Here is a 13213-nt window from a genome sequence, read left to right as displayed (position 1 = left end):
TCTGCGAAGAAAAAGGATATATGCGTAACGAGTGTCCGAAGCAAAAGGGTGCAAAGACCAACGTAGGACCCAAGCCAAAGGCAGCTAACCAGTTGTCTTTGACAAGTACGTCAGTTACTTTTCTGCATCTGTCCAGCATCAAACTACCTGCGTTTCTGTCCAGCAACATCAGATCCTCTGCGTTTCTGTCCAGCAGCCTCAGAACACCTGCGTTTTCAGTTCAGCAGCTTCCCTACAGGTCTGCGTTTCTGTCCACAGCAGTTTCCAGCCCTGAATCAACAGTTTGCAGCAGTTTCCAGCCCTGAATCAACAGTTTGCATCAGTGTCCAGCCTTCTGTGCATCATCCATACATGCAGCAGTCATCTGGTGAAGGTAACACAGCATTCATAAGTGTTTTCAGCATTCTAACATCGTGTAGAACAGTCCACCTTCTTCTTCTCTCAGCCTCAGGTGTGCAGCCCTTCCTCATGCCCTTGGGAAGAGTGCATAGGCTCGAGATCAGGTCATCGAGGTGTTTCTACAGCAGTGTACAAATCAGCCACTCTGCGATCCTCCGAGATCTTGCATTTGGCTTATCTACAGTCCACAGTCATTCTCTCTAAAGAAATAAAGCAAATACTATCTCGTTATCGGGATAGGGGGCCCTTCAGTGGGTAATTCGGGACCCAATCTGGTGTACAATTATCATATCTCTCTCTCTCATCTTTTTAAAGTTTGAAGTATTGAAATGGATTGCGAAACTCACGAAACTCAGGATACAGAAGACGGTGTGAGCATTTGTGTGACAGGATCTTCCAATACAAAGACTTCCGCTGCATATCACACCAAAGAGGTGCGTGATTATTGTATCAAGACTCGAGTAACGAACATGTCACAGATGATAGAGAATGCTATGACAGCTAATGCGTTACTCACTGGAGGTTCATCTGGGTTTAAAGGAAGTAAGAACTTGAGCAAGAAAGCTGAAAAATCTGAGCATACTTCTCGTGATGCTAAAGGGTCTTCAGAGACGCGGTATAAGAAGTTGCCAATGCCCAAGAGAACTTCTGAGGAAAGACAGGCTTTGAGAGATGCTCGAAAATGTTTTTACATATGTCATTTAATTGTCCCAAGAGAAAGTCCCAAAAGGACTCTGACAATAAAGGAGAGCCCAAGTCAAAGAAACCAAAACCTTCTGGAGGGTTAGTTCCTGATCTTGTTGGGGAACAGCCAGGTGGTGAAGAGACAGAGTTGTGCAGGGCATGGGGCAAAGTGAGAGATCAAAATGCCTTGATATTCTTTGACAGAGGTGCTAGAGCCAACTTTATTTCACCGGATTTGGCTGGCCGATTGGGATTCGTGCAGAGAAGATGGGGCCGTTATATGAGGCTAACATGGCTTGTCCAGGGTATGCAGAACCCGTCACTCCTGTCATTGGGAAGCTTCGGTTGCATTTGCAGGGTTATGTGGACAGCGAAGAGTTTTTCATCATGCCTCTGGATGGCTGTGATGTTTTGTTGGGTATGCCATGGTGCCACAGAGTACATGCGATGGTGGACACATACAATAGGAAGATCACTCTGACTCATAGAGGGAAAGAACATGTTTTGGATGTAAAACTTAAAGGGGAATTTGTTCCTATTGTATCAGCTTCGGCAATTTCATCAGTAATGAAAAAGCACCTTTCTGTGTACTTGATTTATGTAAAGGATGCACAAGATGATGAGTCTAAGTCTAATTTGTCTATGTTAGATAAGGACAGGACTGATTTCTTATGTGGGTTCCAAGATTGTTTTTCCGAGTCATTGCCAGAGGAACTTCCTCCTCAGAGGCCAGAAGATCATGCCATTGATCTAATTCCTGGTAGTACTCCACCAAATAGATCGCCGTACCGTGTTAGTGCAGCCCAACAGGAAGAAATTATGAGTCAGGTGCAGGAACTTTTGAATAAAGGGTTGATACAGCCTAGCTCATCACCCTTTTGCTCACATGTACTCTTAGTGCAAAAGAAGGATGGTTCTTGGCGCATGTGTACACACACACACACACACACACATACACGCATACATGTACACATGTTACATGCATACATGCACACATGCTTGCACACGTCATGATCAGCTATTTGCCTTAGATCCATCGGCACCCATGGTTATGCTCACCTCCCAGCTCTCACATGTACTGCACTCCGCAGTCGCGAGGAGTTTCCCATACCACATACAGACAGGACGGCCACCTACATCTGGGAGCATGCCCCAGAACCGATGGTATGATGATGAGTGCAGAAACCTTTACCGCAGTCTCCGAGTGCAGAGGGCTCGCGGGGAGATCACCCAGAGGCAGGCAGGCAAGAGGATGCATACTCTCACCCGCCGTAAGCGGCGAGCTTATGAGGAAGCTCAGTACTGGGACACATATCACATGCTCATGGGCAGAGATGATGCTGCTGCTGCTTGGAGGAGACTCAGAGAGCCCCGTCATCCCACACCTATTGTCGATCCTCAGACCTGCCAGACATATGCAGAGAGACTTTATGATGTGCCTGCACAGCCCCCTATACCACAGCCCACAGAGCCATGCTCCACAGTCTCCACCTTCTTCACCCCACCTATGGTTAGGAGGGCCATATGCCGACTCCAACATGGACGGGCGACAAATCATACAGGATTACAGGGAGAGCATCTCATCTATGCTATTGATACATTAACACCATTTCTTGCTCATCTCTTCAACAGAGCTCTGTCAGAGGGGTTTCCGGCTGAGTGGACGATGCACACTATTGTGCCGATCCATAAAGCGGGAGATGTACTAGACCCCGGGAACTACAGGACCATCATGATTGGCCATATATTGGCCAAATTATACGGGGCAGTTTTGGAGGCAGAGCTGAGCACTCATGCAGAGGTTGGGGGATTGAGAGCAGCAGGCCAGGCAGGCTTCCGTCGAGCCTTCTCGACCATCGACCACATTTTTACATTGAGGTGCCTGATTGATCAGGCCAAGGCACGGAGGCAACGGCCCTATTGGTGCTTTGTGGATTTCCGCAAGGCATTTGATATTGTGCCCAAAGAGCGCCTCTTTCGGCGACTACAGACACTAGGCATACCTTCAGACATGATGTGGGGCATATACAGGCTATATGAGCAGGTCTTTGGGAGAGTCCGATCCCCAGGAGGCTTGTGCGACACAGTTGCTAGCACCATTGGTGTGAAGCAGGGGTGCCCGCTCTCCCCCACGCTCTTTGGGCTCTATATTGATGAGGTGGTCGATTACATCACACAGGGAGGAGGCTCTGGGGTTGAGCTATCAGGTATTACTGTCCATGTTATGCTTTATGCTGATGACATCGTCTTGGTATCCGACACGCAGGTTGGGCTTCAAAGACACCTTGTGGCTCTTGATGACTTTTGCGCACAGCAGGGGCTCACAGTGAACCTTGGGAAAACCAAGGTTATGATCTTCCACACTTCCCTGCAGTCAGGAGCCACACTACTCTCACATTAGCAGGAGGGCGGGTCGAGGTGGTGAGCTCTTATGTTTACCTTGGCATCACATTTACTAGCTCAGCTGGACGCTTCTCCATGGCTCAGGCAGTCCGAGACAGAGTGACCCGGGGGTATGCAGCTCTTGCTGGCCTTGAGGGTCAGTGTCATCAGGCACATTTTCAGGAACCCCGCACGAAGGGGTGGCTCTTTGATACATTAGTGACACCAGCCTTGATGTATGCAGCAGCGGTTTGGGCACCAGGGCTTGCAGCCTCCACATGGGTACAGCTGGAGAGACCACAGATCTTGATGCTCTCGAGGATGATACGCAGCAAACCATCCGTCCCGCACGACATTGTTCGAGCTGAGTTTGCTGCACCACCTATGGTAGTGGAGGCATTGTTCCAGACGATATCCTTTATATACAGGTTGAGGGAGATGCCCACGGAGAGATTATCCGGCTGAGCTTTTGAGGCATCGAGACAGCTGGCCGAGGCTGGACACACTGGATCTTGGTATGCACAGATGCTACAGTGGTTCTCACATCATGGGATAGACATTGAGCGGTTGCCACCTTTTCAGTATGATCAGTCTGCTCCACGGGGTTACCTCTCTCTCAATGAGAGGAACAGAGTGATGAGACAGGACATATAGCAGCACTACATACAGGAGACATGGACAGCACCAGAGAGCCCACTTCCACCGAAGATGCTGTATTACAGAGACCACTTTATGAGCATCTCAGGGGATGGGTTTATACATCGACCGCGGTACATGGATGTATACATGCCACACAGCTCTCGCGTTGCTATTGGACAGCTACGAGTCTCATCACATCAGCTAGAGATAGAGGCTGGGAGAGCGGCACGGGTTCCCAAAGCTGAGCGGATATGCAAATTGTGCCGCGAGGAGGTGGAGACTGAGGATCATTTTGTATGTAGATGTAGAGCCCACCAGGGGGTCAGAGATAGATATGCAGGATTGTTTGAGGAGCACTCTTTACTACATCAGTTGATGGAGGCCTCGGACCAGCGACAGCTTGGCAAACTACTACTAGAGCTTCATAGTTCTCGAGAGAGACTCCTCCAGACACCCGCTCCCACTAGGGGTGGGAGACAGTGCCAGCTCACAGATTTCTTCCAGAGAGCTATGCCAGTGCCAGCTGATGTACCACGTGGGGTGACCGCACAGAGAGCAGAGGAATTGAGAGCCAGGAGGAGACCTAGACAGACTGGACATAGAGCACCCCGACTCCGTCACCGAGAGATAGCAATAAGACACCAAATGGAGACACAGGAAAGGCTAGCTCGCTTTCATTCAGACTCAGGGTACATGTTCATGCCATTCACAGCCTCAGCATCGGCGATGTATGATATCTTATATCCCTCTTATGGCACTGGATGGAGTTAGACATAGATCTGCATAGCATGCTTGTACTACCCCTTCAGCATATAGAGATGCATCTTGCCTTAGCACTCCATCCACATCCCCACCCCCCTTATATTGTTTGTATATGGGCTCCACCGATTCATGATGATTCACAGTTGTATCCAGACACATGCACACTTTTTCTTTTGTTTCTTTTCTTCCGATGACCGGAAGAACACAGTTGTATTATTTTTTGTCTCATAGGCCGACTTTGGCCTCTCGTAGATGTTAATATATCTTTCTTTCTTTCTTTCTTTCTTTCTCTCTCTCTCTCCCCCCTCCTTTCGATGCAAGCACAGGAGGAGCCCCCTTGCCTTTGCTTAAACTGTGCACCCCAACCTCCTTGCATTTGCTTTAACTGTGCGCCAAGAAGGATCATTTTCGAGCCTTGCAAATGTCCCCTTGATCCTAAATACCACCTTACTCTCGCAGATGCTATTCGCCATAGAGCCTTAAAATGCAAATGCATGAATTTAGTTTCTGTCCCTGAGTGGCTTTGTTCGAAACAGCTTCAATCGGAGCAAAACCACAGGCTTAGAAGGAGAAGAGCCCCTCTTTTTCGCTAACTTCTAATTTCAACCATGTTCTCTTCTTCTTCTTCTGTGGTCCCCCTTATCACGCCCTTCAAGCCTAAAGCACCTCATGCTCCCGAGCCATTGTGGAAGTAGATTGAGAATGCAACATTCGAAAAGGGAGGCAGCAAGAAATGGGAATGTTCTTTTTGCAAAACAAATTTTGCAGGCTCCTATCCTCGAGTACGGGCCCATTTACTCGGCATCAAGAACCAAGGCATCCAAGTGTGCTGCAAGGTGTCGACTGAAAATCGAGCAAACATGACTCGAGAAGACCATGAGAGCGCTATCAAGAAGCAAAAGACTGGCAACAATCTAGTCAACAAGAAGCCTACAATGCAACCGTCCGTGGAAGGTATGTTCAAGAATGCATCTTGAGAGGAAGTAGATGAGGCCGTTGCTCGATGCTTTTATGCATGTGGTATGCCGTTTGTTTATGCACGGTCTCCTTATTTTCATGACATGGTGGGTGCAATAGCGTCTTTTGGTAAGGGTTACAAAGCCCCAAACTATGAGAAGCTTCGCACCACACTCTTGGACAAGGAAAAAGACAGGGTTTGCAGTCGTCTCTCGGGGGTAGAGTCTACATGGCCACACTTTGGGTGCTCCATTGTGTCTGATGGATGGACAGACACAGCAAAGAGGGCCTTGATTAATTTTATTGTCTCCAGTGCTCGAGGTGTGGTATTCAAGAGATCCATCGATACATCCGGGAGCCAAAAAACAGGGGAGTTTATTGCAGAAGCTCTTTTGGACATCATTAGGGAGGTCGGTGTGGACAATGTGGTGCAAGTAATTACGAATAGTGCTGCCAATTGCAAGCTTGCAGGTCACTTGGTGGAGCAAGCATATCCCCATATTTTTTGGACACCATCTGCAACTCATTGCTTGAATCTTCTACTGAAGGACTTGGTCCTAATCGAGTGGATGGATCGAGCTATCACCCAAGGCAAAGAAGTCCAGCAGTTCATTTCGAATCATGATGCAACAAGGGCCATGTTCAGCAAACACTCCAAGCTCAAGCTTATTAGGCCAGGTGATACTCGATTTGCTTCAAACTTCATGATGTTGCAGAGATTGGTGAAGGTGAAGAGTCCCTTGGAAGCAGCTAGTCACAAGGGAGGAGTGGGATGCATGGAAGAGAAACAACGAGTATGCTTTGCACATAGAGATGCAACTCTTGTCTACTCCTTTTTGGGAGGACATAGAGAAGTATGTCAAGGTCTTGTGGCCGGTCATGGCAATGCTTCGTATGGTGGATAGAGATGAACCGGTCATGGGTACAGTTTATGAGGGCATTGATCAGATGCTAGAGAAAATCAAGGAGATATTGAAAGAATACATAGACGGCAACGACGAGTACGAGGAGATTCGGGTACTTGCACAAGAGCGTTGGGAAATGCTTCATTCTCCTCTTCATGCAACAGCTTATGTCCTCAACCCAATGTGGTTTATGAAGCGACCATACAAGGACAAGGATGTGATGAAAGGGTGGAGAAAGACGTTGGATAGGGTGGGCAAAGATGAAGATGAGAAGACAGAGTACAAAGCACAATTGTCACAGTACATTGGACTACAGGGGGGATTTTGCAGAGTCTTCAGCTTTAGCGGACATGCAAAAGCTTTCTCCTATTGCATGGTGGGAGAACTATGGTAGAGAGATTGGCTATTCGTGTCTTATCTCAAGTATCTAGCGCTTCAGCATGTGAGAGAAATTGGTCCACCTATGGCTTCATACATTCCATGAAGCGGAACCGGCTAGGTATACGAAGGCAGATGACTTGGTCTATGTGCACAGTAATCTTAGGCTCATATCACGGAAAGAGCCCTCTTATTCTTCAGGTCCATGCCAGGCATGGGATGTATTAGAGGAGGATTCTATATATGAGTGTTTTGAGGATCAGTTTGAAGATGAAGGTGTACTTCCCATGTAAACAATTTCTATCTTGTAGAATGATTGATTAATGAAATTCAGCCATGATGGTCTTCCATTGTTCTGCTTTGTTTTTCATCTTTTAATAGTGCTTACCGGTCAATAATTGAATTTGTACATGTACTTTAATTTTTTTGTAAAAAGATATATTTGTACTTCTGTTTTTTTAACCTTAAACTTGAGCCTACCCCCGACGTTTCCTAGTAATTGAAGTTGGCATTTCCAAACGTTTCCCGGGTCTTGTCGTTTCCTACCAGGAAACGTTTCTTGCAACCCAGGGGACGTGTGATCGCCTATGAGAGTAGAATATTGCAAGATGCCGAGAAGCATTTACAGGTTTATGAGAAAGAGATGTTGGCTGTAATTCACGCTCTTTCTACATGGAAACACTACTTGCTTGGGACTGATTTCACTGTGCAGAGAGATCATCATGACCTTGCGTTATTTCCTCACGCAAACTAAGCTTTCAGAGAAGCATATGCGTCGGGCAAACTTTTTGTCTATGTTTCACTTTCAGATTGTGCATGTGGAAGGCAAAAAGAATGTAGTGGCAGATGCTTTGTCACGCAAGCCACAGGTCTCCGCAGTTTCACTTGCTTATCATCATGAGCTTGATGAAATGAAAGAGCAGTATGCCCATGATGAGGACTTTGAAAGGTTGTATGATCATATGTCTGAGGGTCAGCGGCATGAGCACTATACTCTCAGAGATGGGTTTTTATTGATGCATGGCAGATTGTGTGTTACCTGTTCATTCCGACTCAAGGTTATGATTGAAAGTCATGCTCCACCGTATGCAGGTCATAGAGGTATTGACGCCACGGTAAAAGCAGTGGAGACTTTCTTTTATTGGCCAACCTTGAGAAGAGATGTTGATGCCTTTGTTAGGCAATGCATCGTATGTCAAAAGGTAAAGTTTGACCGTCAAAAGACACCTGGGTTATTACAACCTTTACCTATTCTAGATAGACCTTGGGAGAGCATTGCCATGGATTTTATATTTGATCTTCCACGGACACAAACGGGCAATGATGGCATTTGGACTATCATATGCAGGTTCAGTAAGCAGGCTCATTTCATTCCCGTGCGTAAGACGATCAAAGTGGATCATATGGTGAAGTTGTTCATGGCAAACATCTTCAAGTATCATGGCTTTCCTACGTCTATCATTAGTGACCGTGATCCACGGATGACGAGTTTGTTCTGGAGAGGGTTGTTTGGCAACATGGGTACAACTCTCAAGTTTTCATCGTCATTTTTTTTTCCGAGAAAAGATCCTTTCATTAGTTATATAATAAAAAACGCCCGTAGGGCTACAACAGATCTCTCCTGCTCATAAGAGAAACAGAGCAGTGAATACAGCATGGCAGCCCGGGAGACTCTCCCTATGTGCTGCAAAATACAAGCATCAGTACAAAGGACTGAGAGGCTAAATCATACAATAGGGGGAGGGAAGAGCCAAACAGGTGGCCTGTAGTGCCAACGGGGGGATCCCGTGTGTAAGGTGTAGAAGGGGCCACAACGCCAAGTGGTGTGAAAGGCCTGGCGCCGCAAGATCGCCTCATCCGAGTCTCCCCGGATGCGGTCGTACTGTCCTCGCAGGGTGTGGATCAACTCCTGCCAAATCCCCCGTACAGTCTCTGCTGGTGGCTCCAATCTCCCCTCAAAGGCCGTAAAGCACCGGGCCCTCCAGGTGAACCAGATGGTGAGGCTGCTGAGGAGCTCCCATCGTAAATCCCGCTCCTGTGTCCAGCTGGCGGACGAGAAATCCGGTGCCGGAACCAGGCGAGGCTGGCCCCTAATAAATCTGATGGCCTGACTGCCTTGCTCCGTCTCATAGCCCATAGCAGGCCCTGACGAAGTCGACCAAGCAGCGGCACCCCACGTAAACATACCCTCTGGAGAGAGGGGAGCCAGAATACGCAGCATCCGCAGCCAGATCTGCTGCGCCTGAGGGCAATCCCAAAGGCAGTGTCTCTGTGTCTCCATAGGGTGGCCGCATCGGACGCAGGCTGCCGGAAGACCGCTGTAAACAAGCCAAGTGCCAACTGCTGAGCCCCTGTGGGCGACCAGCCACTGAAAAGTCGAGATCCTGCGGGCCTGTCGACTAGCCCGGAGCCGAGCCCAAAAATCCTCCAGGAACTCTTGTGAGAGCCCCTGTAGCCGCCAATGCCCCGCTGCCGCTGGAGAGACCGTCCTCCTCGCCGTCAAAATATGCCGCCCCAGCTGAACAATATACTGGAAAAAGGTAATCTCTGTGGCCTCGAGGGATGCATAAGGATCGTGCCACTCGTACTCCCCGAGGTCCCACTGTAGCCGGGCCAAGGGGCGCGCTGCATATGCCCATATGCGCCAATCCGGGAGCACATCAACAGGATCGGGGTCTATATGCCACTTCCGAGAAGCGGCAGCCACTACCCGAATCCTCTGAAAGGTGCACTCTGCAACCAAAGGCGACTCCACCTCCACTCGCTGGAGTCTGCCCTCATCCTGAATCTCATAGTAGAGGCAACTGCCATCCTCAGTGCAAGCTCTGACAGCAATCAGGATCTCCAACTGTGTAAAGGCTCCCATCCACCGTGGGGTCACTGGCTCGAGAGGCGTGAACCACTCCTCTGTGAGTGCCTCCTGAATATCATCTCTCATAATCAACCCCCCTCTGAAGTGACTCAGCCTCTCCACCTGGATCTCCTCTGGGAGACTGCAGAAGGCCTACCAGTCTCCAAAACTATGAGCTGGGCTTGCCGCTAGAGGCCCCCAGGCTAAACGAGGCCGAGAACCCAGCATATGACCCTGCTCTGTGCGAACCGCTGGGTTCCAGATGAGCGGCTGTCTGGCCCGCTCCTCAACACAAGAAGGAGGTCGCTGAGAGAGCCCCGGTCTCAGCAGCTCCCAAGCTCTCAGGATACTCAAAGCAAATCTGTCCTCCCATCCTCTACTGAGGCCTGTCCTCCTCATCTCTATGAAGATCCAGCGAATCTCTGGTGCCCAAGTGCCCCCTGCTGGGGGCGCCCAAGCCTGCAGCCGCTGCAAGAGGAACTCTTTCCAAGGCTCTGCGCCTGGAAGCAGCCCCCGAACAATAAGCTTCCCCAATAAGGCTCTGCTCTGATCGACTGGATCTATAATGCCCAAACCTCCCTGAGCCAGCGGAAGTGTAATAACTGCCCATGCAACCTTTGCCCGAGCTGGCTGACCATCCCGCCCAGACCACAGAAAGTTCCTGATCAGCCTCTGTACCTGGCTGATGCAAGAGCTCGAGAAGATCCAGCAAGACAAAATGTACCACATGGTCGCTAACAGCACCTGATTTGCCACCACCACCCTCCCAGCCAAGGATAGTCGAGCTGTACTCCAATACAAAAGCTTCTTCCGAATGCTCAGAAGAAGCGGGGCAATCTGCTGCTCAGGTGACAAATCTAGGCCAATCTGGCATCCCAAATACCGCACTGCTGTGCCTGGAGGAATCCATCTAAAACCGGGGTCCGGGCTCCATGCCGGAGTGGGAGCACTACTGATCCAAAAGGCCACTGTCTTGCGCCAATTGATCAATGCTCCCGAAGCTGCACTAAAAACCTGGAGCGACTGCTCTGCCCGAAGGAGATTGGCCTCTTGGCCATGCAAAAATAAGCTCGTGTCGTCTGCAAACTCAGCATCAAGCAAGTCCTCCCCCCGGATTGGGAGCTGAAGTCCTCTCAAACCAACCTCCTCTGCCGTCAAATACATGCTCATAGCCTCCGCAAAGAAGAGAAAAAGAAAGGGGGCGAGGGGACACCCCTGACGGACTGATCTGGTCAGCTCAAAACTCGACCCCCGTCCTCCTGCAATCAACACCTGGCTGCGAGCTGTGGAATACAGAGCCGCCACCCCTCTGATCCATCCTGGCTCAAAGCCCAGGCGAAGCATAGTGCCCTCTAAGAAACCCCAATCAACTCTATCGTATGCCTTCTCAAAATCGAGAAGCATCACGACCAAGTCCTCGCCAAGAAATCTAGCTCTGGCCGTCGCCTCCCAGAAAGTAAAGATGTTGTCAAGGATACTGCGCTCCTTGACAAATCCTGTCTGAGTAGCATGAATCAACTCCCCCAGGAAGGGCTGGATCCTCAAACTCTAGGCCTTTGCTAAGACCTTGTAGATAGTATTGAGGATCGTAATAGGCCTCCAATGCCGAATATCATCTGATACTCCCTCCCCCTTGGGGATAAGATAAATCAAGCCCTCTGAAAAGCTCTGCGGCATCACCCCAGTGTCCAAAACATGCTGAAAGCCCCTGCGGAGGCTTGGCCCCAAAAGGTCCCAATAGCGCATAAAAAAGGCCGGCGTCAGTCCGTCCTCCCCTGGGCAACTATGTCGCGGCAGGACCCTCAAAGGCCTCGGCAAGCTCAATCTCTGAAAGAGGCGCACCAAGAACTGAACGCATACGATCTGTGACCCTCCTCTGCACATGGGCCCACACAGTCTGTCTGCAAGCATCTCTGCCCTCAGTGGCTGGCTCCGCTGAAAGCAGGTCTCTATAAAATGCAGTGGCAATGGCTCTGATCTCCCCGGGCTCAGTAGCTACCGAACCATCCGGTCTACCAAGCTGGTGGACTCCTGCCCGAGCATGGCGGGGTCCAGTGATCTCAAAAAACTCACCAGTCACTCTATCACCAAGCTGCGTCCACTGAGAGGCCTGACGACGATAGTAAAACTCATGTCTCTGCTCCTCTGCCTCTCTAACCTCCTGGCGTGCCTGGCTCAGCTGGGACGCCAACCACTCACATGCCGGCTGCTGCTCCTGGAGGCGCTGTAAAGAGGCAAGGCTGCGTCTCAGCCAATGCTCCCTCTCGCGAATCTCTCCCAGCCGTGTCAAAGCTACAGCGTGCAGAAAAGAGCTAAGCTCGATGAGTCCCTGGGCACACTGGCCTGCTGCATCCTGGTCAGAGCACTGACTATCATGCCAGATCCTCTCAATGTCCTCAGCGAGACTAGGATCTGTAAGTACCCTCTCTGGGATCCTCAACTGCAAGCTGGGCTCCCGTGTCCTCTCCTCCCATGTCAGGATAACTGGCGCATGATCTGAAAATGAGGTGCCAGCGAGAATGCCGACGGAGCCCCCTCGCTCCCCTGACCAGTCGCCCACATAAAAGCGATCAATCCGTGATAGATTAGTCCCTCCCTCGGCGATCCGACCGAGAGAAACTAAGACTGTCCTGAGAACAGGAGAAGGTCCCATGCTGCCATGCATCAGTGATCCTCAGTGTCATGCAAAACCGGTCCCAAGCTGCAAGCTCCGTGCCGTGCACTGTAACATGACTCCTCCCACCCTATTGGCCGGGTCCTCAAGCATGTTGAAGTCTCCCCCGACACACCAATGTGCGGCCTCTGGCAATGCATCCGTAACCTGGGTCCAGAACTCTGCTCTGGCACTAGCATGATTAGGCGCATAGACGTTGAGCACGCCCAATAGCTCATCATGCATCCTCAGAATGACATACTGTGCTCTACCAGGCACAATGATCCCTCGATCCACAATGGCCTGCCGCCATACATCTGCAATGACCATGCAAACGCCGCCCTGTCCACCCAAAGGACCAAACCCTGCAGACCAAAAGGTATCCCATCTACCAGGCATCACCGAACCATATCTCCGGATCCTACTCTCACCCAAGTGGTGCTCCTGCATCATCAAAATATCAATGCTGCCACCAACCAGGCATCTCTGAAGCTCCTGCCTCAAGCAACCTCGATAGCGTATAAAATGTGCTCCGCCCAGGCCCTGTACATTCCATGAGATGATCCTCATGGATGACCTGCTGAGGTAGATGCTGTCTCAGCC

The 13213-nt window shown here is 50.0% G+C and overlaps 1 protein-coding gene and 1 pseudogene across 2 annotated transcripts in view; both read left to right on the top strand.

The window, feature by feature from the left end:
• LOC147622303 (pre-mRNA-splicing factor cwf23-like) overlaps nucleotides 1-13213 on the top strand; it is a 44641-nt gene that overhangs the window by 20782 nt on the left and 10646 nt on the right. The gene's annotated exons all lie outside the window — the stretch shown is intronic.
• Nucleotides 5745-7245, top strand: LOC147622304 (uncharacterized; annotated as a pseudogene).

The sequence above is a fragment of the Cibotium barometz genome, chromosome 29, assembly GCF_041138505.1.
Source record: "Cibotium barometz isolate CiBa-2024 chromosome 29, ASM4113850v1, whole genome shotgun sequence".
NCBI classification, from domain to species: Eukaryota; Viridiplantae; Streptophyta; class Polypodiopsida; order Cyatheales; family Cibotiaceae; genus Cibotium; species Cibotium barometz.
Note: the sequence above shows the minus strand (reverse complement) of the source record. Positions and strands in the feature narration are given on the sequence as shown.